Source organism: Python bivittatus, unplaced genomic scaffold, assembly GCF_059951505.1.
Source record: "Python bivittatus isolate LINGU-HERP-01145 unplaced genomic scaffold, Pbiv_v1 ctg000480_np1212, whole genome shotgun sequence".
NCBI classification, from domain to species: domain Eukaryota; kingdom Metazoa; phylum Chordata; class Lepidosauria; order Squamata; family Pythonidae; genus Python; species Python bivittatus.
In genome coordinates, this window is record NW_028277075.1 from 48,718,179 (window position 1) to 48,741,139 (window position 22,961).

A 22,961-nucleotide genomic window follows, 5' to 3' on the forward strand; every position below is an offset into this window, starting at 1 on the left:
ATGGCCTCATTACTAAGGCAGAATGGGATTGGCAATAAAGACAGCACAATTTATGCTAGCAAACTCTTCTGCCAGCTCATGGAGTGGAGGAAAGCATTTTAATGCAGCTGTCTGACTGTGCCCTGAGAGGCAGGACAACCAACTAAACACATGTGATAGCCAGGTGCTTTAGAAGTAATTTGACATCCCCTGAAAATGAGGTGATTTAGGTCCTAAGCAGCATGGAGAGCTAGTCTGGCGTAGTGGTTAAGGCACTGAGCTAGAAACCGGGAGACCATGGCAGCTGGTGACCTTGGGCCAGCCACTTTCTCTCAGCCCTAGGAAGAAGACAATGGCAAACCACTTCCAAAATGTTGCTAAGAAAACTGCAGGGAATAGTCCAGAGACTTGTCAGACATTCAGAGTGGGTTCTGATTTTTTATTTTGGGGGAAGTGTGTGGAAAGTACTAAAGAATAGCTGTTTGGCAGCTTTTATTATCATTTCTGCCTGGGTGCAGCAGGAGAACACAAGGCTTCCAAAAAACTTAAAATCACACCACAAATGACAAGTGTATCACTGTTACTTGTTTATTGGGTGACTGACACCAAGCTCCAATTATATACTATAAACTAAGCTCAATACATCCTCCTTAACTGGAATCAAACAGCTACATGTTTTTTTGACTAGGTTTCAGGGCATCACTGTCTCTGTCATCAACTTATAGTATTATACATCACTGTACATATGTATAGCATAGTATACACATGTACAGTACCAATCATCCCTGTCCCTGTCATCAGCTTATAATAGGACTCATGAGCCCCAAGCAGTCAGGAAGTATTGCTAAGAGGAACAGATCCTGGCACCACTGCTTCCTCTTTTCCCTCTCTTCTTAATATAAGTCCACTGTGATGAATTGGGCTTTTTGACTCTGAAAAAGGAATGAGAAAAGCCAACACCTCATAAATACCTCAAAGAATGAGAGGGTTTTCTGAAGGAATTATCAAGCCACAAAGGTTTAATACTCAATTGATAGACAATAAAACACTTTTCCTTAAACTGAATAAAGCCACAATATATTGATCTGTGCTTTTCAGCTCAAGAATAAAGAATTAGAAGAACCCCAAAACACCTTCTCTTCCTGAAGAAGTTGGAAGTTGGTATTCTGAGACTTCCATAAGCAGGTGGAGTACACCAATCACTGTCATTTGACAACGTGATAGATGTGTTCAAAAAAAAAAAAAAAAGCTTAATTTCAAAGGCATGTTGCAGATTAACCATTCAGACACTTTTGGAAATGAGGATAGAGACAGATAACTTCACTGCCATGTAATGAGCCAGCACAATGGTCAGTTATCATGTACAATTGTTCCCATGCATGTTCCATGTGCCAGGTTTAAGATGTGTGGCTGCTGAGCTGTGGCATCTCTTGTAAATTAAAAAAGAGGACCACTTGGCCTCCTTGACTAAAAATCCCCCACATGAAAGTACTATGACTTTTCTATCCTGCCAAGCAATAACAATTGCCACTCCGTCACACACAAATCTTTGCAATGAAAGCAGTCCCCCAAAATGTAGTGGAGACTACATTTTCCCCTAACAATTATCCAATTGCTACTAAAGAAGCATTTAAGATAACAATGACTTTTGTTCAGGAAGATTCTAGGAGTAGGAGGAAGTGATTTGCAACCATTTCCACCTCCATCCTACCAAGTTTCCAAATCATAGAATGAGGATTCAGAACTGGAGACTGAAGAGGCCTACATTTGATGTTTCAAGCCACCCTAGCAGCTATATTAAAAATAACTTACAATAAATATTAGCAGGAGAACCGACATTTGTGATCTGATAGAAAATGAGCACCACCCTCCACCTACAGATAGTCATATAGAAAGAAAAAAATTATAGCTTAATTTCTGTTTCCATGTTCAACAAGAGAGGCTGTGAAGACATCTTTTTTATTTATTTATTTCCACTTAGGCAAAACAGTTCTTGCTCAAATTAAATTGCATAAACAGTCATGCTGAACAGCTCATAGTTTGCCCTGTAGGTCACATGGGCATACTACATATTATAGATTTCAGAATCCGAGACCTTATTAAATTTTATGCAACTATTATTAGAAACACTAGCTTCATACATATAGTTCAATATTCAAGCAACAATACATCCAAACCACAAACTGTCTTCATGGATTGATCTCTGTCTGACTAAATGCCACTCTGAATATGGATCTTGGTATCTGCTTGTTTAATTAAGTATTGCTTTCAAGGGGGATTTTTTTTTTTCCTTTTCTCTTTATCTAAGCATACCATAGAGCTAACTTGCATTTTATCATAATGGGCAGCCTACAAATACTTTAAATATTTGCCTCTCACAAAGTGAAGCAGTCAGCTTCCACTGGATATTACCCATCAATTAATGATACATATACCTGATTCCTATTCAAACTCTAGTTTTATTGGTACCTTGGAATCAGGCCAGCACTTAAGTCAATCAGTGAGCCCTTGAAATATTTACCAAGCGTTAGGGCCAGGATGTTGGTTATGGAAGTTCAGTGTGGGTATATGCACGTTGTGTATGATCTGAGATTTTCAGAGGGGAGTGCAAATTGCTGTTTTGGGGGGGGGTTGGGTGTCGGGGGGGTTATGGATTGATTATGTTTTTATTCTATTCACCATCCAGACTATCATTGGATAGATGTGCAGCTGTATAAATCTGATGTGGCTGCCTACAATAATACACTGTACAAAGATTAGATTTCAAAAAATATACTGCAAAACCTAAATACAACAGTGCTTTCGTGGTCACCTTCCCCTTAGATGGTATGGATAAAACTGTCACAGCACATTTAGGAATGGCAATTATCAAATGCAAATTAGTTTAGCCAACAGGAGACATAAGCAAGCCTCCCCCAAACCAATGCCCTCCAGAGGTCTAAGGCCTGCAATTCCCCAAATTCTCCCTTCAGGGTAGCCAAAGGCTGGGAGTTCTGGGATTTGTAGTTCTGCACATCTGGAGAGCACTCAGTTGGAAAAGACTGGCTTACATATTAATATGGATGATAAAGACTGATGATTTGGAAAATACGGTTAAATGAAGCTTCTAATGTTAAGCTGCATTGTTTCTTCTAGCCCAGTATCATCTACTTGCTGCAGCCTCCCCTAGCTACAGCTTCCAAAAATTCCTTCTTTTCATGATTAGAGGCTAAAACAATATTAGCATACTGCATTGTTATAGCTATATCATGTGATTCGTGTTGTAACTTTTTTTCTCAGACTCGTCCTGTATCTTTAGCTATAGTTCAGCTTTATTTCTAGGCAAAGGGAACTCTTTCAGTTGAATTTTCATCCATCACTCAGGGAATAAACTTCTAAATCCCTCATTCTAAAAGTACAAAGGGAAAGGCTTCAACACTTTGAATCAGTAATTTTCCTTGTTAGATTTCCAGAAGCATTGGGTGCTTAGACCTGAAAAGTGGCAGGTAGACTAGAAAACCTTTTGACTAGCACCTGCAAGACTTCTGTTGTGCTAGAACAGCAGTAGCAAAAGATTGTTGCAAGAAGGAACTAACTAAGGAATCATTATTCCTTTGCTTTAAAATGCATACTTGGAAGCTTCATTCGATTAAAATTAATAATTTAAGGGCTGTAGACTAAGTTTAGTAACTGAAACTAAAGAAACCAAGGCGCTTGTGGTCTCGAAGAGCACAGTGTCTGAGGGGGGCTATTTAGGATCCATTTGAGCAAAACAAAGGTTTTGTTGACATGACAGGGTTTGATTACAACCTATGTACTACATGCGTTGCCAACTGTAGCTAAGCATCATAACTTTCACTATCTGATTACAGAGAGAGGATAACAATAAATATTCTCTGGGGGTTTCATGTGTACCTCTGTGTAGTTATCTCAGCGACAATAAAGAATCGATTTGTGAATGCCTTCTTTGGGGATGTTTTGTGACTTCCAAGGCCAGCCTGCAGCTTTGCATTTCCTGATGGTCTCCCCTCCAAGTACTAACTAGGACAGGCTCTGCTTAAGTTCTTGAGATCAGCCAAGGTCAGCTAAGTTTTGCCAGTGGCTGAGGCTGGCAATACTTTAGCAATTAAGCTGCCTGATTCAAAATATATGCATTGCATTTTGCATTTAAAAGGGCAAATCTCATGAGAAGAATTGAGCGGAAAGTCAGAATATAATAGATAATATATAATCGTCCCCCCTCCCTTGACTCCATCAAGAAATGTGCCTGTCCTGCTCCAGCAGGCAGTGTGGCTAAGAAAGTAATTTATTGCAGTGGAAAAGACCTATGGGGTGAAGGTTAAAACTTCAGAGAACAAGCTAAATGAAATACTTTGGTGGATTATTCTGTCCTTAAAAACTGTATTTCTCACTTGTGGCCATTTTCAGCCTCTGAGAATTACAAGAGAATGCAGAATTTTTCATTCCTTGTACCTGTCGGACATACATTCCCAGAGCTACCTTTCCACGACCATCACAGGGTGCAAAGAACACTAATCTTTTACCAGCATCCATCTATCTATTTTGCTTTACGTGGGATGGTTATCTATGCTGCAAAAAATCCAATGTCCTTGAAAGGGCCAGTGGATCGTGCATAAATTGGGATAAATGTCAGACCATACAAAACCCCTGGCATCTATTATATGTATGTTGACCAAGGTCAAAAAGTCTATTATTTTCTCCAGTACGTGGTGTTATTTTATTTATACAGAACCTAACCTGCAGATCGGCAAGCTCTCACATTCTGCAGGGGATCAACCGAGGATGCATGACCTTATCGAGCGTTCGGACTCCAAAGTGGCTGAGCTAAGGCACACAAAAGAAGCACTGCATGAAAGGTACTTAAAAATTGCTCTCTGGCCTGGGGTGGCTGCCTTAAAGGATAGTCGTTCGCCATTCAGGTGGGAAAAGACAGAGAAAATCTCCAAAGGCCTGGGCTGAGCTATTGTGTCTGAATGGATTGCTGTGTGGAGGTACTTATCAGGGAGAGCCATTTAAAAAGTCCTCCTTGTGACTATTGCTTTGAATGCACTTGTTTTCAGCACTGAAAGAGGCACAAATACATAGGAAGCTAAATCGACAAAAAATTGCAGCATCCTAAAGACTAAGGAGAATATTAAGTCATGAGCTGGTTAGCGTCTTCGTCTTGAGATGCAGAAGTGGCCTGCCCCATCGTAATATTGTACGTTGGTGCTGTCTTCTCCAAGTGATTCATTAAGAGCATAGGTAGAATGTATTAACTGGGTGAAATATTTTCCAGTTACTCCCAACCATGAAAATATCAGCAATTAAATTTGAGATCTGCGACATGTGATGCACTGAATGAAATAAAGACATATTAAATATCTCACCCCCAAATTGTTGCAGCTTTAATTGTTTGCCTGATGCTAAGCTCAGCTGGAGAGTGCCATCAGGATTGTAGCCAAAATGGACAAAAAAGGAAGACATCTGGGGAATCCTGAAATTTTCAGAAGGACAACCCAGCCAGCCACCCCCGCAATAAATCTAAGGCTGTAAAAAGATAAATAAACCACTAGCATTTCAGTAATGATCAAGCACTTCCCAAGTGTTCACAGACTATTCTGCCTATGGGAAATTAAGCAGAAACCCAGAATAGGAATATAGTGGAGAGCAAGTCCAAGTAGCTGAAATACAGGAGTAAAATATCCTGTTTTGTGACTTTCAGTTAAAGTATGCAGCCCAGTGTCTGCAACTGGAATTTGGGAATAACAAACTGAGTTGAAGTTGGTGCCAATGAAGTATGTGACCAAAGATGAGAAAGAAGACAAATGAAATTTAAGAAGACTTCAGATGGGAGGGTTTTCCTAAGAAGTAAGAAAGAAAAAAGTGAAGCTGAAGTGGAAAATAGAATTAATAAATTGAGGTGAGAATATTAAAGAAGGGGGAGAAGAAGAAGAGCAGAACACAGCACGATGGAAGTTTGGCCAGAAGGGCAAATGGAAGAAATTGGAAAGAAAAAGGAGGAAAATTGGTTAGAAGAGATTGGAGTTTAAGAAAAAGGGGGCTTTAGGAAAAGAAATAAGGAAAGAAAAGGAATTTGAAGAAAAGTGGTTTTGGAATAAGGAGCAAAGTGGGGTGCTTCTCTCTAGAGCAATTGGGAACAGAGTGCATTATCTCTCTTCCTCCCATCCTGGTTATTCCCAGGTGCAGAAGCTGCTTGAGACATAGCTACTCCCCTCTTGCAAGGCTCCAAAGGGGTTACATGGCAGCCCTTTTACCTCAAGCATACCCAAGTGCTTGCTTGCTTGGTGGCAGCTTTCCAGTGCAGCAGCTTTGAAAACTGCTGGTTCTTCTTGGCAACACAACTTTTTATATAATATGCTTGGCCAGGGAGAGGTTCCCTTGCTTTGGAACAGAAGCAAGAGAAAGGTCCTCCTAGTGAGCCAGACCCTTGGGCCTCACACTCAGGGGTGAGTTTCAGGGGTGAGTTTTGTTGTTGTTGTTGTTTAACCATTTTTTTTATCCCACCTGTCTTATTTTTATTAATAACTCAAGGTGGTGAACATACCTAATGCTCCTTTCTCTCCCTCTTTTCCCCACAACAACCCTACGAGGTGAGTTGGCCTGAGACAGAGTGGCTGACCCAAAGTCACCCAGCCGGCTTTCCTGCCCATAGGACTATTGGTTTCAAAGGAAAAAAGCAAGCAAAGTGGCTATTCTGAGAGGGGGGGCCTGCAGTCCCCCAAACTCTACCTTGCCACATGCTCTATAAGGCAATTGGTGGTGGCTTTTTCCACTGGTAAGTTATACTGGATAAAAGGGAATTCCACATTCAAAATGTAAAGGACAACAACATTGTCTAGCCTTGCTGTTGAGGCAGAGGAAAGCTCAGCTGTGGGTTAACATAATTCTGGCAACATATATTTCCAACACCTCAAGAATAGAAAGAAAGCTCATTAAAGCAATGATCTGGAAGAGCCCAGAGAGAAGGAGCAACCAAGGAACACATGGAAGCTGGAGTTTGGCTGGCATAAAGTGACAATCAGAGGGAAAATGGCTCTCAGGGTAGCTAATGAGGAAAGGTCTAAGAGTGCAGCTAGAGATCAGGGCCAGAGGAGCCAAGCAAAGCAACACAAACAGTGGCAGGAAGAAAAGTAGAGTTCGAGCAGTAGAGAGACCCAATGCTGTTAAAGTATGTGGGCACTAGAGAGGGAGAAGGGTTATTCGGCTGGGGAGCATTTACTCTTGCTTTAAGACTGCAAACTTCCAGTGAGGTGGCCAACTCCAAAGGTATCTAAGGGAAAGTAGACTGAGATGGAACTGGGTGAGTATGGAGCCATGTGTAAGTTTCTCAGTGCAAGGCTCTGCTGTAGAGACAAACAAGGTCCCCCACAATGATTCCCAGGAGGGTTTAATGTTATTCCACCTTCAGTGTAAAAGAACTTGAAGGGAGTTGTCCCAAGGCTTTTCTGTTTTGATGTTTGATTTCTGTAAAAGGGATTGAAAAGTAATTCTGAAAATAATGCTATTTTCTGTTCACAACCAACAAGTGACTTCTTTGAGTGGTTTTGAGTTTCCTGGGGAGAGTGGAAGCATCATGTTGGCACCAGTCTTGTTAAACCAAAAGTTTATAGGAGCTGGGAAGAATCCAACAGAATTCTTGGATAGCCAATAGCCAAAGGTTAATTGGGACGCAGGTGTGTGCATGTGTGTGTGTGTGCTATGTGTATATCTGAGCTGTGAAAATGCAGACAACCATAAGATGGCAATAAACAATTAGAGCTTTCTCTACCTCTTTGCTTCCATCTAGTGATCAGCCAGATTTTTGCAGCCAGATCTGGTATACCTAGTTTATCCTCCTTACATTATTTTGTTTTTATTCCTGTTTGATTCACTTGTGCTATTTATGTTTCACTCCTTTCCCCTCTATCAACATATCACACTATGTTTGTCCAAAAAATATTTTACTCGACCTATAGTTTATGGAAAACATTTTGTAGAAAAATTATTTTAAGCTGCAGGAATAGATAAAAAAGTACAGGACTGTTTCTTTGCCATGGTCAACAAGCAATATTTTAAAAAAAGTATTCTCCATATTATGATTAGCATAATATTTATAAAGCAGTATCCTCTGATATGCAATAAAGCCAGTTCCATATATTACAAACATGACCTTCCTTCAGTCCCCAAAGGATAGACTTTCCTATTTAGAAAGGCAATATACACATTTCTTGAGTATATTACCTGCTGCAACTGCCTGCTTTTATTAGGTTATGTTCTTTTTGCATGTATTTTTTGTTTATAAAGAATTGTTTAATTGTGTTTAGCTGCGCTCAGTAGTACATGCACATTAGAAGGGAAGGACATAAATGATTATATACAAACTGGACATAAATGATTATATACAAAAGTAAATATTAAAATACACATCAGATTCAAATAAAAATTAAATGATTATGTGAGACAGCGTTGCCAAAAATTAGATCAATAATGATCTAACAAAAAGGAATCTAAATGGAAAAATCAACAGCTGTGATTTTTAAACTACAATTGTAGGTGCAGTTAGTCAAGGCATTAAGCCCCAAAGGCCCTCTGAAAGAGCAAGATTTTCACCTGCTTCCAGAATGTCGGGGGGGGGGGGGTCATCTGGGTTTCAGGAGGCAAGCTATTCAATAAACAAGAATTCTGTGGCAGTAAACGTCACCTTGGCAAACTAAAATCAAAGCACTGATGACATTCACTAGTTGAAAAGAGCAGTTTATCCTGAATAGTACAAAATGAGACTGCCGTTATTTAAGGAGATTAAACTCAAACAAGGCTACCATTCAGAGAGCTTACAAACAGAGAACATTTATCATTTGAAGATGCGCAATAAGCTATAATTTAATCTGGGATGAATTTGTTTGTTTCGATGGCTATCTTCTCCACCCTAGGACAACTGTAGCATCAACCTGCTTCTGGTGACTTATGAGAAAAGAGCATAGTGACAAATGGAGGGTTGCATGTGGAACAGAATTAATATTGTGATATATTACCTTGCTGCAGAATCTCATATCCCTACTGGGAATGACATAAAAGATGTTAAAAGATTAAAGAGAAGCAAAGCCATCATTCATAAAACCATGTTTATACTTAAGGGCAGAATACATGGAATCATTCTACTGGGGCTATTAATATTGTTACCCGTGTTGTGATATCTATAACCAAAAATGGCACTTAACCATGTCTGTTGAATTATAGGACATCATCTCCTATTGGACTATATCTCTTTTCTGAAAAGTGTACAGTAGAAGTTTACCACATGTCCCAAGAAGTTAGTCTGGAATAACTCTTAATTGGAAAATATATAAGGCTACCAACAGCACAGTGTCAACATCAGTTTTCAAGTGAAGTGGATTAATCCTGGATCAGACTGAATAAATGCACCCTAACCCTAACCCTTGTGTGAGTTCAAAGTGCATTTTCTTCACTACTGAGAGTCTTTAGATGCCAATAGTTATGGAAAGAGCTGTTGGATCAGAACAGTGTTTCTATAACAATTGGAATAAAGCAACTGGACACACATTGTCAGGTGATCTTGATTACACATATTAACATCTCTCACTTTTTTATGCTGCTCAGCATCTCACCATAGATTTTTTTTCCCTGGTATTAAGGAAAAGTTAACCTTTCCTATATCACCACCACCACCCTGAGAGTTTCCAACCTCTGAGCCAGATCAACACCTTAGAAATTCCTTGCTGCCATATTGGTTTGCAAATCCTGAGTGACAAGTGTCAAGAGTCCCCTTTTAACACCCTGGTGCCTCAGCTGTATGATGGTGATCCAACCTCTACTTATGTTTTTCTGTATAGCACTGCTGTCATAACCTACTGAATGCCTTATTTAATGGACACCTTCATAGAACTAAGTCGATAGTTAATAATGAGGATCTATCTGTAGTTACCTGACCATCCTAATATTTGCTGTATATCAGAAATATAATTCTTTTGGCCTTTACACTTCCAACTGCTCCCACACTATCCTCATGGTGGACAGCATTCACTGTGACTGTAGTATAGGGTAAAAAAAAAATCTCTGGTCTTCCTCAAGTTCCTGACCAACCATTCTAAGCAGCTCCCACCAGTGCAGCCACAAATATGATTCAAATTGAAGTCAGTCACTCCTGCAAGCATATAGGTCAGAAAAGAGTTTCCAGCTGCAGGGCTAGAATCCTGCTATTGCCTCATCCCCAAGCTGGCATCTGCCATTGTGGTTTGTATGTATGTATGTATGTATGTATGCATGCATGCATGCATGCAAGCATGCAGTTAATTTGATTTGATGCCACCCAACTCCAAATGACTATGGGAGGCTCACAATACACCAGACAATTTAAAACTATATAGTAAGAAGCAACAACAAAATCAAATTTGAACAGAAGAGAAAGAAATTAAACAAAAACAAAAAACCAAGATGGTGAACCAGACAGATATTCCTAAACATCCCACCATCTCATATCCAGTGGAATGCACAGCCATAACACCGATCATAGAACTTTAAGTTGAGAGGAGCCACTTCAGGCTATTCAGTGCAATACAGGAATCATGTATGGACTGGTGCATTCCTCTTGTGGTCTCCAGAATCTCCCCAGAATACATAGCCTTTTTTTTTTGCCCCTTTTTTTTTAACAGTTTTGGGGTGGGGGGATGAGTTAAAAGACAAAGGGGGTGCCTAAAGTGTTATAAATGCTGAAGAATCATTTCACCCCCTTAGAACTCTCAAAACCACCTCCCAGAATGGGCTCTGGCCCCACCCAGTTTTGGACTATAGCCTTCAATATGCTGTACAAAGTGTATGCAATTCCTATTCCGGGGTAATAATCACTATAGCAGCATCAAACAACATAATTATTGCAAGTGCCACACACTTAGAACAGTTAAAGAAATAGTGGACAATAATGGGATGAAAGAAAGAGAATCAAATATTCTTCATACCACAGCTGTTGAATGGGACTTTCAACTGATTTTATTGGTTTTTAATTTTTTTAAAAAAAATTCATGTTACTTTAATCATATGTGGAACAAGATAACAGCATCAATCTCAAGTTTTCTAAAGAACTCTATAACAAATCACTTTGTTTTTATTATATTTAGCGTATTAATTTACTAATAATATTCTTCAGTCCTGACATCGTTAGAGGCCTGTTGCAAATCACTCACATTGTCAATTTCACTGTGCATCTTCTTTCCACACTAGCTCTGAGACTCATCGGGAGACAGGGAGAGAAAAAGTTCACAGCGCTTCAAATTCAAAAGTATCTCAAATAATAAGATCATTAGGTTTGAACATAACAGAGGTAGAGAAATGAAGGAATGACAAAGCCCCATCAGATTGGGATGATGGTTGCTCTTCAGGTTTATATGTATTCATGATTTTGTTTAGTACCTCTAGTACATCAATTTTTCAGTTTCTTCCAGAGTGGAACTCAAGCTGACCCTTTTGAAGTTGTCTTACAGTATATCTGAACCATAAGTAATCCAAACTCTGCTTAGTATATGTAATATGGATACCATTCTCTCTAATGGTTGATGCATAGATGGTCATCCCCTGAAAGCTGTACTAGAATCATGTGGTGGGTTGTGTGTGTCAATAGGCAATAGCTGATAGAAAATCAGAAGAACACTCTATGTATCTAACACCGATGTATCTATCAGTTTCTACTGAAGCACTATGCTTCTAAATGAATTCCTTTGCAGATGATTGTGCAAAGGTCCAGCTGTGAGCATCATTTTTCTATGTACTCTTTACTTAATGACAATACAGCAAATTCAGGATTGGCTTCTGTAAATCATTGTATTTGAAGCAATGTCAGGAAAATATTAAAATACTTTTTGTGTTACTTGATCTATGATGGCTCATTCACACTTAGTATTATTCCATATATTATCCATTGATATATATTGGTAAATATGTCCCAAATGAGAGGAAATCAAATGTAGGTCTGCACCTTCATATACAAAGTAACTTGTGGCCTTTACATGATATAATCTTTAATAAAATATGGAAAGAAGAAGAGAAACAAACATACAGATTGTGCATATTTATGCCTGAGTTTAGACAATGCAGATTGGTAACAATGCAATTGGCTCTCAAATCAGTATGCTAAAAGATCTTTGTAAAATAGTATTACCTAAAACAGTTAATGATGTGATTTTTATAACCACTGAAATTTCCAAAATCTAGCTGTTGTTCAGAGGTTTCTGTAAAATGGAACAGACTCCCACATGCAAAAACATCAAAGATACTTTGGGATTTATCCAAACAGCTAACAAGACACTCAGTTGCTAATTATGAAGTATTTAATTACTATTATATTGATTATTTAAGTCTTTATTTCAGTGCAGAGTCATGTGAGCAACCTTTTGTTATAGTCAAAATTCTACAAACCTGGACAAATTGGTTTAGACAGTGATCAACATCTAAATAAATTAAATCAGGTGATTTTGGGATACTAACAAGAAATGTTCGCAAGCCACTTAATTGAAACTTATGAAGGGGCGTCTTTATGGATTGGGGGAAAATATTAAGAAAATCAAATTCAGTTTAACATGCTAACTTATCTCAGGGTTGAAATTACATTTGACAGCAAATGTGCTTCCAATCCCACATTCCTTTTTGATGTGATTTTGAAGAGAGAGAAGCAGAAATAAACTTCTTAATCATTTACAACCAACTTTCTCCATGATTGCTCCTTATTTCTTTCCATACAAAGAGGTTTCAGCAACCTATCTTCCATCCCCCACTTCTCCCCACCAAATTTCCCATGGCTTTGTATGTGAGACCATTGCAGTATTAGCTTAGCACAAATCAAGGGCAGCAATCTTTACACAATTAATGTGGTTGCACTAACACACCATCCTTGCCAATCTAACAAGGAAAATGAAAATGGTTATTTTCAGTTTCTTTCTTGTGCTTTCTACTTTTCCAGCACTACATTTTCTTTTCTCTTCCATTAATGATTCAGTGCTCTTTTCCCCCTTCCCAAGGCCAGATCTACATTCCTTCGTACCAAGCCATAAAGAGCTTTATAGGTTAACATCAACACTTTAAATTGCAACTGGAAGCTGGCAACCACTATAGGACTCACAATTCAGGTGTCATGTTCCCAACTGCAACTCCTGCTATTATCCCAGACACTGCATTTTGTACCAGCTGAAGCTTCCAGATGGTTTTTAAAGGCAGTCACATGAACAGCACCTTCCACTAGTCTAAACAGGTGTGATAAGGTCACTGTAACCAGATCCTCTCATCCCAGGTATGGCCCAGCTGACACATCAGCCAAGGCAGGGCAAATTCCCCACCCCACCCACCCCACTCATGACCTCCCCCTGCTGGTCCAGAGTTTTGGTGACTCTAAAGAGGGATAACAGAAGTTTGATTGAAGGAGAACATGACGGACTATTAGAGTATGCAATGGGAGACAGTTGCCTTCTTTATTTTATTGGAAAAAATAAAACCCTTATTTTTAAGACTATTGGAAAAAATAGAACCCTTCTTTTTAAAACTTTATTTGCCATCGCTTCTAGAGATGGCAGGTTTCCAATAGATAGCCATCACTCAACAGTATTCCTTACTGAAGGTAGTCCAATAGAAAACATCATGGCATTTTCAAGGGCATTCCAGTTTTTGTTCTTTAGTTTTTGAAGGTGGCTCCCCTCACCAGCCAATTCACAATTGGTGACTCTCAATTAGGAAAATTTTCTGGTACTTTTCCTTGCAGCAAATTTATTTTATTTTGTTTTGTTTTTTAATAAAGCAGAGTCTGGCATCCTGTTACTTCAGATGTATCATGGTAAACCTTACCCTTTCTGTAAAAAAAAAAACCCCTACCTAATTGAGAGATTATGGAATATCCTTCCCCCTGCGGTCCAGCAGGCCCCTATCCTTTTAACTGTCCAAAAAGCACTCAAGACCTGGCTTTTCCCCCCAAGCACTCGGATAGGGTGAGATTGGTGGGATGAACATGTTGTGGGCTGCATGGGAAAGTTCAGGTCTTCTTTGTTTTAATATTGTTATTTTATTGTAGATAGATATTGTTTTATTTTGGGGTTGTGAGCCACCCAGAGTTTGGTTCAAGATGGACAGCTATACAAATGTTTTAAAAATAAATAAATAAATAAATAAATAAATAAATAAATAAATAAATTCCTGAAAATAATGGTCCCCAATGGGTGTGGGGTTTTTTTTCCCATCCCCATTTTACAATGATGAAAAAAATGGATTGACTTTTCATAGGCTGAATAACAAAGTTGGAAGGGATGGTTTAGGCCCTGAGTCAAACCCATTGCATATGGAATCCACATTAAAACAATCTAAATAGCTTTATAGCCTATGTTTGAACCTCTCTGCTGAAAGGAAATCCATTATCTCTCTGAGGAATTAGTTCCTTTGCCAAAGCGTTTGTATCACTAGAAATTTCCTAATATTCGCCTGGAATCTGCCATGCTGAAATTTAATACCATTATTGCCTGTCCTCACCCTGGAATAAGAAGAAACAGGTCTTGGCTTTCCTCTATGACAGTGTTGTCCAAACTTGGCCACTTTAAGATGAGTGGACTTCATGCTGGCTGGGGAATTCTGGGAGTTGAAGTCCACTCATCTTAAAGTGGCCAAGTTTGGACAACACTGCTCTATGAGATCCCATTAGAACCCATCACAAAGTATCATAGCCCCCTGGTAGTCTTTTCTCAAGGCTAAATTTTCCTAGTTCCTCAATCTCTTTACAGAAGTTAGTTTCCATTCCTCTGATCATTATAATTAGTCTTTAGGAAATTTCTCTGGATTTTCCTAAAATATGTATAGAACTGAGCACAATACTCAAGGCAGTTCTGGCCAATTAAGTACATAGAGGAATTGTTATTTCCAATGACTTGGAGATTATATTTTTACTGTTGCAGCCAAGATTTTTTTAGCAGGCACATCACACTGCTGATTCATATTCAACTTGTGATCAACTACAATCTCAAGGTATTTTTCACAGATACTATGATCAAACCAGAAATCCAGGTATTCCCCATCCTATAACTGTGCATTTGATTTCTTGGCAAAGCCTTTATTATATTACCTTATGTTATTTTTCAACCACTTCTCTAATCTGTCAAGACCATTTTGAATTTTGTTTTTGTAATCAAGAATGGATATTTTCAGATGGTATGTATATTACAGGGGGGCAAGAAAGTAAGTCATTGAGACTTAAATTATGAATTTAAAATTTACCATGAGGGATAAATATATGATAAATTGAATAGCAAAACACATGCAAACATATACATGTCCTTCTTTGGGGAGTGGGCTTTTTGTTTTTATCATGATGGGATTCAGGATCGTTGATAGAGTCGATTGGCTGAAGAAGAATAAAAAGTTGGAAACACTTTACTGGGATATTACCTAATCCATCCAGTTTTGATCTGGTATCTGATCAGAAAAATGAGATGTTTTCAATACATTCAGACAGACTTCTGGTAGTCAACACATTGTTCTCAATGTGCTTGCAAGCTGATTTCTGTATGTCCGCTTAAGAATTTTCCAAAATAGTTTGTAGTTTGTTTGGTCTTCACTTTCCCTTTCTGTTAGATAGGGATAATGTTTTCCTCTTCCATTCACATGTTATTTCACAATTTCTCAAAAAGATAATAGGTATAGGGACAGATAGATCATCAGCTATGGACAGAACATGCCAAAGCAAACTGGCTCCAGGTTGGCAAAAGAGTATGACAAAGCTGTATACTCTCCCATTATTGATATGCTGAATATATATAAGGGAAGCTGGACTGGAAGAAGATTAATGTAGTTGTAAAATTGGAGGAAAAACCATCGATGATGATGATGATGATGATGATGATGATGATTTATTAAATTTATATGCCACCCAACTCCCAGCAACTCTGCACTACGCTACGCTGATAAGTCAGAAATGCAAAGGATCTGCAACCTTTAGTAAAAAAAAAAAAAAAAAAAGTCAAGGTACACAGTGAAAAAATAGGACTAAAATTACATATAAAGAAAACCAAACTAAGGATAACAGGCAGAACAATCAGTCTTAGATAATGAAGATATCAAAGTGGTGGATAGCCTCTGTCTTTTAGGATCAGCTACTGTATCCACACTAAAGGAACAGGCAGTTGAGAAATACACCGCAGCATTTGGTAGAGCAGCCCAAAAGATACTCAATATCATAATGTGTCTATACCTACAAAGATCAAAATTATGCAAGCCATAGTATTCTCTGTGACACTCTGTGAACATTGGACTTTGAAGAAGCAGGATGGGAAGATTATTGATGCTTTTGAACTTTGGTGTTGGAGAAGACTCCTGAGAATATTGTGAACAGTCAAGAAAACAAACAAATGGATCATCAAGCAAATCAACCCAGAGTTCTAACTCCAAGCACAAATGACAGGCTCAAATTATCCTACTTCAGACACATTGTGCAAAACCTAGTTCCCTTGAGAAGGCTGTAAGGCTGATAAAGGTGGAAGGAAAGAGAAAAAGATGAATACCAGCAGCAAGGTGGATAGACTCAATTATTGTGGTAATGAATGCACCATTGAAAGACCTGAAAAACCAGATTAGGGACAAATCATCAATGGAGAAAATCTATCTATGTGGCTGCTAAGAGTTGACACTAATTTGATGGCACATAATCAATCAGATCATCCACAAGAACTTAGGACTGAGTCTCAGTCTTGTGGAACCCTTGAATTCTGCAGGCACTCGATGAGGTCGCATGCGAGACTAAAAAAAAGTTCACTCAAAGATAGCTATTTTCTTTAAAAATCACTAGAAATTTGTTTCTTGATTAGGGGTACTGGGATTTTTTTTTCTTTTTCTTTTAACTGACAGGTTCTGTGGCCTGAAAAAAAATTGAAAACCTCTACCCTTGGTCACAATCTGACCCTGTAGATTTTAACTCATTCAAGACCAGTAGGTGTTCCCTATGTTTCTATTAAATGTGAGCTGGAATTCTGCTTCTCCAATTCCCTCTTCTCAGAGAAGAAAGAGTGAAAATAATAGTTCTACCTTTTTGTTGTTTCCTATTAGCATTTTGCCATCTGCACTGTACAGCTGGTGTATCTCATTTTTTTCCTCCTATCATATTAAATGTATCCGAAAAACCGTTTTTATTCTTAGCATACTTCACTACTCTCAGCTCAGTCTGAACTTTAACTTTCCTGATAATACCTCCACAAATCTGGGCTACCTGTACTTTTGTTCCTTTGATGATTTTGATCACTTTCTACCAGCTATGGGTTTCTTTTAAGGTTCATATTTGCACTATGATCCCAAATTATCTGCCTGAAAGACTTTGTTACATCAGCTCCTTCTGAGTTTTACAACTTGCAGGTGAATACTTAACCCAAAATGCAGCACATTATCAGAAATCTGTCCTCCCTTCCCTGCACCATCTTTTGTGTTGTTTGCAGTTGTTGGCCAAAGAATTATTAGCCAATCTTTTCAAAGTGAGTAAAAGTTTCTTTAAGAAAGCAAACCATATATTCTCTAAGAAAGAGAATATTTCACCATTCATTGATTCATAGAAATTTTCTCCTTGGCTGCTTGCCCAGAAGGCTTCACATAGTTCTGAATGTTATTTATCTTAAGAGAGCTGACGCTTTCTCTCAAAAGGATTTCAGAGCATAAAGTTAGCAGATATGCTAAACCTCACTGAATATTCGCCTTTCTTCTAAAGAGGTTGAAGAAGACAATGTCTCCCCCCCCCCCCGCTTTTTTCCCCTTTTGCGGAGTGCTCTGTCTGTATGTCTGACTCTCTCTCTCTCTCTCTCACACACACACACACACACACACGCTCACTTTCATCACTAGAACTAATATATGAGAGCAATGAATGTGATGTGTCTGGAAAACAAAGCGTGTGTTGCATTTGTATTAGTCCATTCATTTTAAATTATTCAGCTAAAAGCTATATATATCCAATCAGATTCCCATCAGAGGAAAGTCATCCTGAAGACTGCAGCTTAGCAGATTTCTGGAAACCAGTCATTCAGTTTTTTGTATAGTTGTCTCTGCCTGTGAATTTGTCTGAATCTTCAATCACACGAGAAGTGCAGTAATGATACTTCTAAGCTCAGATCCACTCACATGCCCTCCACTGAATCCCCAAGGCAGTGTCTCACTTATCTGGCATACTCCAACAATGCTGTTAAATGAGATTTGTTGCTGGAATCTTTTACACAGATTCCTGACATTTCATTCAATTCATTTATTGTTATTAAAGTCATTGATCACAAAGAAAGGAATATTCATTTTTACTAAACCTACAAAGTAAACAGTCTAATTTAGACTGACATGACTATTGTTTGAGGAATACAGCAAAATCCACTACCAACAGTATCTGATAACATGGAAGGACATGCTGGCTTTAATATTATTTAGAAATAACAGACTAGGACTGGGAGGACTTCAAGATGAGAACCTTTGTAATATAATCATTATAACAATACACACATAACATAGATATCATAAGAATGAGCATTGGGTTCAGTGGAAGCTGGCTTCAGGGCCAAGAGGAAAGTATTGACATAAGACAGTGCCTTTGGAAGCTAATCTGCTACTCTACGCCTATTTCTGATGTTGCCAAAATTGTAATTGAATATCTAGCCCAAGTCTTTCTGAAAATCAATCTTCTAGACCTGCTGCCTAGTCAATTCCTTAGTTTTGTATATCCCTTTGCATCCACAAATTCTAGAGCTAATCTATATGTTACAGTCATGGGAAAAAGAAAGCACACCCTCTTTGAGTTTTATGGTTTTACGTATCAGGACATAATAAAAATCATCTGGTCCTTAGCAGTTCTCAAAAGTAGGGAAGTACAACCTCAGATGAACAACAACACATGACATATTACACCATGTCATCATTTATTTCACAAAAAGAAAGCCAAAATGGAGAAGCCATGTGTGAAAAACTAAGTACACCTTATGATTCAATAGCTTGTAGAACCACCTTCAGCAGCAATAACTTAAAATAATCGTTTTCTGTATGACTTTATCAGTCTCTCACTTCATTGTGGAGGAATTTTGGCCCACTCTTCTTTTCAACATCGCTTCAGTTCATTGAGGTTTGTGGGCATCTGTTTGTGCACAGCTCTCTTGAGGTCCTGCCACAACATTTCAATCGGGTCGAGGTCTGGACTTCGACTGGGCCATTGCAACACCTTGATTCTTTTCTTTTTCAGCCATTCTGTTGTAGATTTGCTGGTGTGGTTGGGATCATTGCCCTGCTGCACAACCCAATGTCGGCCAAGCTTTAGCTGTCGGCCAGACGGCCTCACATTTGACTCTAGAATACTTTGGTATACAGAGGAGTTCATGGTCGACTCAATGACTGCAAGGTGCCCAGGTCCTGTGGCTGCAAAACAAGCCCAAATCATCATCCCTCCACCACTGTGCTTGACGGTTGTTATGAGATGTTTGTGCTGATATGCTGTGTTTGCTTTTTGCCAAACGTGGCGCTGTGCATTATGGCCAGACGTCTCCACTTTGGTCTTGTCTGTCCAAAGGACAGTGTTCCAGAAGTCTTGTGACTTGTTCAGATGCAACTGTGCAAACCTAAGGCATGCTGCCATGTTCTTTTTAGAGAGAAGAGGCTTTCTCCTGGCAACCTTCCAAACAAACCATACTTGTTTAGTCTTTTTCTAATTGTACTGTCATGAACTTGAACATTTAACAAGCTAACTGAGGCCTGTAGAGTCTGAGATGTAACTCTTGGATGTTTTGCAATTTCTCTGACCGTTGCACAGGGTGACCTTGGGGTGAATTTGCTGGGATGTCCACTCCTGGGAAGATTGGCAACTGTCTTGAATGCTTTCCACTTGTGAGTAATCTTCCTCACTGTAGAATGATGGACTTTAAATTGTTTGGAAATGGCCTTATAACCCTTCCCAGATTGATGGGCAGCAACAATTGCTTCTCTGAGATCCTTGCTGATGTCTTTACCCTTTGGCATTGTGTGAACACACACCTCAATGCTCGAGACCAGCAAACTCCTAAAACTTCGGCTGTTATAGAGGTAGTCACACTTGGTGATGATCAATTGATCAAGGGCATTTGATTAGCAGCACCTGGCTGCTACTTAGCCTCTTCATACCTATGGAAGCAGTAAGGGTGTACTTAGTTTTTCACACATGGCTTCTCCATTTTGGCTTTCTTTTTGTAAAATAAATGACGACATGGTGTAATATGTAATGTGTTTTTGTTCATCTGAGGTTGTATTTACCTACTTTTGAGAACTGTTAAGGACCAGATAATTTTTATTATGTCCTGATATGTAAAACCATAGAACCCAAAGAGGGGGTACTTTCTTTTTCACATGACTGTATATATAGAGAGATGAGACAGCTAGTTTTCTGTAGTAGTTAAGACATCAGGCTAGAAACCAGGAGACCTGGAGCTCTAGTCCTGTCTTAGGCACAAAGTCAGCTCTGTGACTTTGGCCACCTAGGAAGGAAGCAAAGGCAAACCACTTCTGAAAATCTTGCCAAGAAAATGGCAGAGACTAGTCCAGGCAGTTGCCAGGACTCAACACTGACCTGAAGGTGCACAAAAGAGAGAGAGAGCGAGAAAGAGAATAAATATATAAAGTTTATAGTTTAGATCCAACAACAAGAATTATCCCATAGAATTAAGGGTATCAATCCTACTGGAAATAATGTTAAAAAAAAAATTAAAAACCATGCTGCCAAGCTTGTGCCCTTGATTCATGTCCCACCTACAGTACATGTGTAGCACAGCATTTGAGACACATAGTGTGAGTGTTAACAAAGTTCTTAGCAAACTAATCTGGGTTTCTCCAATGAGTTGCAATCTTTATAACTGTTTCATTGAGCGCCATAAAGAAGTTGATCTGTTTGGTATTTGCACAGCAAACCCTAAGAGCTGGTGGTAAACACTGTCCTCCTAACATGTTATACAATCTAAAGATTGCAGCAGCACTTCTCTGAGCATTCCCAACTACTTATTTAGCATATGCCCACCATGATCCAGATGTTTGGAAAACAATCCCAGATACTTAAAATCTTGATTTATTCTATCAGTTCTCATCTAAATGCCACCTGTGTCATTCATGTCCCTTGGTCTTGTCTTTACCTGTTAGTGGTTAATGGTCGACTCTTCAGCTGTGCAGTAGGAGACTAAAACACCCAAAATTCTCAGATGTACTGGCATAACCAAGAACACAGTTGCATTATCTCCACATAAAAGCAAAGGGCAATATTTGTTTATCAGTTTAGACAAGTGGTAACTAGGGGAAGGCAAGTGATCAACCATTGAATTTAACCCTGAAAGGATCAATCACCATTCAAACTTGGAAGGACAGATTGTCTGGAAAGTTAAATAAAACGGCTGGAGACCTGTAGAAGTTTTAGAGTTCTTGTCACCTTGGATAAGATAAATTTAATTAATATAAGTACATGATGGAACTGTAAGGTGATGTGGAATCAATTTTTGTATACCTGGCATTTGGCATATTAGTATTGATGTTGTAGGTCTATATCCTTCAAGCTGCAATTTTTAAATTAGTAATTGGAACAGCAAGTAAAGTACCCAGCGCTTTAACGAAATAGCAGAACAGTTTGATTGACTGATGACAACAGCAAACAACCAAAATTGCTCTTTGAAATAAGAGGTTCTATGGTATGCAGTGTGTGTGTGTGTGTGTGTGTGTGTGTGTGTGTGTGTGTGTTTTAAAAGGACTGCTTATGTATTTGGTTCTTTGTTCTGCCTATCTGTGATGCTAGCTAAGGGTATTTAGCAGTTTTAATCTTAGCAAGTTTTATTCCTCTCCAGCACTACATGGTTTGGCTGTGTAAAATGGGATCTGTTTTACATATTTAATGACCCACATTAGTGTCAGTTCTTTTAGATAATAGAATGCTGCAGATGGCTTGCAGTAACTCTTCCCTGCTCCTTGTAAAATCTTGCATGAAAGACAGTACATGTACTAGCCACCAAGGTGACCTTGACTCTAATGTGGGTTAGAACTATAGTCCTTATTCTGTATTCTTGCTGTCTAAAATTACCTGACTGCATAATGTTTACTCTGAAAGAAACTGTATTATATTTATACTTCTGGTACCTGAAATCTCAGAAACCTATCCTCTTTCTTAAGGACTTCATACTATACTAGACTTACTGTAGACTTCTGGGTTGCGGGGATTGGTGAAGAGAGGAGAAACATTAGCTATTTGCCTTCAGAATTTCAAATCCTTTTCTGTGCCTGCCTTTTTACAGCACCCTTCCCTTCTTTCAGTTGGAAAATGAATTCTTTTAAGCTGCTGTAGCTACGTATGAGATTCACTGAAAAGGGCAACCAAAGAAAATGACACAGTGTTACTGGAACCGATTCAGCTACTTGAACTGGATCACATGGGCAAAAATGTTGTGCTGAGACTACATGTATGTGCCATGAGTATGGTGACTCCAATATGATTCTGGTGATGCTATAATTTCAGGCACAGAAAGTTTATCCAATACGGAGCCTTGCCCTTTCACAAAAAAGGGATAAACAATGAATTGTACTACCACTTCTTCAATAGCATATTTATAAGTTCTGTTAGAGCTTACAGAAGCTCTATTTTTGGAACAATTTTTTTTTAGACACTAGACATTTCAAATTGTTTAGCTATATTAGCAGCAGTACAATTCAATTATACAACTGAAATTGCCTAGACTTAGCTTTTTTCGCTAACAAGTTCTTATAGATTTTAGGGTAACAGTGAAGAGTTTTCATTTATTCCTTGCTCAGACATTCTGGAAATTGATAAACACACGATTCGAGGTCAAATAATTCTGTTTCATAATTATTATATGCTGCAGATCCTGCTATAGGAATCTACAGGTTTATAGCAACATCTCTACAGTAATTAAGACCATAGAATATGTGAATATGTGACTATTATGCTTGGATTCTCAACTACTTGTTTATTTTCTCATTCCTTTGAAAAA